The sequence below is a fragment of the Eptatretus burgeri genome, chromosome 9 (genome assembly GCF_056783735.1).
Source record: "Eptatretus burgeri isolate ZD-2024b chromosome 9, Ebu_testis_v1, whole genome shotgun sequence".
NCBI lineage: Eukaryota > Metazoa > Chordata > Myxini > Myxiniformes > Myxinidae > Eptatretus > Eptatretus burgeri.
In genome coordinates this window covers 65,521,874-65,526,064 of record NC_140969.1, presented here as the reverse complement: position 1 = coordinate 65,526,064, position 4,191 = coordinate 65,521,874, and the positions used below count along the sequence as shown (strand labels likewise).

The window sequence follows — 4,191 nt, the reverse complement described above, 5'->3', positions numbered from 1 at the left end:
AAAATGTGATCCAACCAGCTGTATTACCAAGACTCAAATTTTGTTTTTTTTGTTCCTGCAATCAATCAGGGCCTGAAACATCCTTCAAATGCACATTCTAATGTGAATTACTTTTTGTCTTTGACGACAGATTCATTGAGGGTCTAGTCATAAAAATATATAAACTAAAGGCAAACATGTTGGATAGTATGAGGAAAAAAGCAACTAGTACATATCTTTTAGGATGTTTTCACAATATATTTATTAATCGTAAATGAAGAAGAATTCCATGCAAAAAAAAATTATCAGTAAATCACTAGATACGTGAGTATGTCTTGTTCAAATTATTTTTCAAATCACATATTCCAACATAAGCAAAGCAAAAGCTGGACCATGACAAGCAAGACTTGGCTAGTCGGCATTGGGAAGCTGGATGGCGTAATCACAGCAGCGATGCACTTTGGGGCCACAAAGCAGCCAACCATCTTCACGCACAGCAGGTGCAGTGATCAGCCTTGGGTTCACGACACACGCAGCGTAGCGCACACTTGGAACAACCAATGGGACAGCATCGACAACAAGACCCTGGGGCTGAGAATGTAAATGGGGGGATGGTGACATCTAAAGGCTTCAGACAATATCGTAGGTTTGTCTTGATGGTTTTCAATGCCATTGAAGATGTTTAAATTTTGGTAGTCCTGAATATGCATTTTATTATTATCCATATTCAAAGCGAACCAATATGCAAGTGTGGTATTTGTGCTATAATCTTATTCAGGAGGAGAATATTGAATGCGATATGTGTTTAATGCATCATGTTCTGGTCTCACCGCTCTTGGGACATGCTTTGCATTTGCACCCGACACCACAATTACAGAGAGGCCATTTGAGGCCTAGTCAAATATAATGTGAATATTAATATATTTTCAATATTTGGGATATTTAAAGTATTATTTAATGAGTGACATCGTTAGGACTTTCTTTGAATTGTTCAGTCAAAGCAAATTAGGATGTATTGCAAGAGAAACTCTCTAATTTGTCATTTCTTAAACAAATAACCTATTATCATAAACACCATGTACATTTATACCCTAACGCCTTTATCAGAAAATATTTTTTCATTGAAATGTGTATCATGTACAATTGAGGAAAAGGCTATTTCAGTTTATTTAAAGTGACCATATCCTGAAGAGTGAAATTGTGTTTCCTGTCATCTCTGCCTCTTCCTTAATCCAAGTTCACCTTTTGCAGCAGCAGTATATTCCTATTGTTTAAAGGTGTGGAGAAAAGCATGGTTCATAACGTACCCTATCCAGCCCTCCTGCTATATCACCACACGGCTACATCACAAGCAGTAATACAACATATCCATCAACTATGCAGACCTACTCCCAAACACCACCCTCTCGAGCACGGCTGATTCCGAATGCATCTCAGACATTTACCTGACATGAATCCTCAGGTTTTTATGGTTCCCGTTGGGAGGCATTAAGTATTTAGTATTGCCGTCAATGGTGTCCTGTTTTTTGAAGAATAATTTTTCATTCTAAGTTTTTTTTTTTCATTTTTCAATTATTTATAGGTCCAGTATTTTCAATTTTCAAAAAATTGTTTTTTTTCAATTTTTTTAATATATGTGTTTTGCAATTATTTAATTAAAATTATTTTTTTGATTATGAGGCATAATTTAAAGCGCTACCAATTGGATAATATTACGAGTTGGCTATACCGGGGACTATCAGTGATCTCCGATTGCAGCCCTCTAGTTATTGAACAGATTAATTTGAGGTTCAGGGTGAAAGTCAGAAACAAACCAATAAAAAACTCATGCGAGAAAGAAAGAAAGTAAGTTTGAAGCGAGTGGAAGGTAACAGATAATCAATCCTGCAGTCTTGGGAACATGAACCTCATATTTATTTATTTTTAGCTGGTTCGATGGGGCATGTGCAAGGTATACTATGAACATATTTATCCTTGATAAATGGGAATCTGCAACCGTAAAAGGTGAATGGGCATTACATGAGCAAAAAGAAAATTATGGGAAATGCCACTTCATTGTACGGGTCAAATCCACTTTACATGGAGGCTCATGGGAGATAGTGGCAGCAGGATCATGGTCAAATTAAATTTGTCAACCCTTTGGTACTTTAAATATAGCGGTAAGAACTGAAATGTAGCCGGAATACTGTGGGAAAAATCTTTTTATATCTCCATTATTGAAGATAGTACGGCCGATGTGAAGTTCTTTTTAATGTCTGTGTTCTCCTCGATCCACGAGGTGGAAAGCAACCCTTCTCGTATTGCACCAGGTGGCACTTTTAGGATTTAAACTCCCACCCCCAACTCCACAATGCCTATGCATTTCATTGTTTGCTCACTTTTTATTTTCTTTCTTTTTTTACTAATATGTAAAAGGCTCACTGAGGAACTCTTACATATATTGAATGCAGGAAAATGACATTACAAGTATATTTCTTATCATTACAAGGACAATAGACAATGAACAAATCAACACAATATAAAGTTTTTGAACCTGGGATCACAGTATCATGAGCGGAGTGCGCAGATGGGAACACAAAACATGCCAAGCCATCACACATCGTTAAAATGAAACCACTTTTATACTCTTATACAGAAATGGAGGAGAATATTCAAAGCAAATGAATGTGTAAGTGTGGTATTAGTGCTATAACCTCATTCAGGAGTTGAATATTATATGTAATATGTGCTTAATGGATCATGTTCTGGTCTCACCACTCTTGGGACACGCTTTGCATTTGCAGCGGCTGCACTTGCACCCGACACCACAATTGCAGTTGTCTGCCAGAAAATCCACACAATAACCCATTCTGAATCTCATGTATCCCACAACCAATCTGGGTACCACAAATATGTATCATGCACAGTATTACTCAACAGTGAAGTGAAAAATAATGCAATATGCAGAAACATCATACAAAAATGAAATCCCATTTGCCCCTTACAATCGCTGCCAATGACCTGGAAGATGATCTCATATTTAAACTTTGAAATATACCTCTGGTGGTCTTCAGACCACCATTTATTTTGGCTCACTGCTTCAGCAATGATGTGTAAACAATATATCCAGAACCAGAAACCACCACCTGGAGTGAAATATCAAGTGGGCCTTGATTTTGCTCCCCAGCTGTTGATTTCTGTTTCTTTTCCACCCCGGAGACAAAACAAAAACTCACCACTGATGCAAACACAGGCTTTTGTGTCGGACATGATGCAGGGAGGAGGTTGAGAAACGTGTCCGGAGCTTTTACTGCAGGTAGCATGTCTGCTCCTTCCGAGCTGCCTCTATTTATGGACCAACTCCACACCGTGACATCGTTCTCAGTAACCTTAATAACAGGCCTGAGGTTAATTTGCACATAATTGCGCAAAAGCTTGCCTACTATGGAATTTTTTTTTGCCTTTTAAAAGAAATTAAACTAACACAACTCTGTATTTTGTTGGAAGTATTTTTTGTTGCTTTTGTATAATTATATGTTTCATTTTCTGTTTCTACACTGATATTTTCAAGATTGGTTAAATTTTTTTCTGGGATCGAGATGGATCATATTGGTTGTGCAATAAAGGACTTAAATTTTTTTTAGTAATGGTAATTTCAATGACACGGACAGGTGACTACCATAACTGCTGAGACCTTTACGAAAACGGATGCAGCGATTCCAAAGTTATAGATGGATAAGTGAAAAGTTTGTGTCGAGGAAAGCAAGGAAGTGCAAGATGTTATTGTCAATTGTCTTCATGCTTCTGCTGTTTGTACAATTTACTCTTCATTTGATAAAGTATAACATTTTTTCATATTACAGTATACCTAGTTTTAATAAAGAAGCCAAGCTGGAAAGGGAAGCAATGAAGACAAAAGCATACAATTAACTGTACTGATGGCCCATGTGCTGCATGCGGTTTGAAAGATTTGTGAAAAAGTGGTTTTAATGACGTCAGATGTAATTGAAGGGGTAATTATCGTTAGTTTTGTAATAAACCTTTATTCTCAGACCTTTAATCAATCTCTTCAATCATTTATTTTTCTTTGCCAGACTCGGTGAAATGGTTAGAACGTCCGCTTTGAGTCTCGAAGGTCAGTGGTTTGAACCTGCTGAGTAGTCATTTCAAACTCACTGAATGACTTTATCTCTCACTGTTAATGAAGTTCTGAAAACTAATTAATAGATTAAT

At 37.0% G+C, this 4,191-nt stretch overlaps 1 long non-coding RNA gene across 1 annotated transcript; it reads right to left on the bottom strand.

Moving 5' to 3' along the window:
* Window positions 1–212: 212 nt before the first annotated feature.
* On the bottom strand, window positions 213–3,445 carry LOC147020245 (uncharacterized). The gene is made up of 3 exons (XR_015061728.1): window positions 3,195–3,445; window positions 2,734–2,799; window positions 213–493 (listed from the first exon to the last, which is right to left on the bottom strand). It is a non-coding gene; the product is annotated as an uncharacterized LOC147020245 (long non-coding RNA).
* Between the last annotated feature and the right edge of the window lie 746 nt (window positions 3,446–4,191).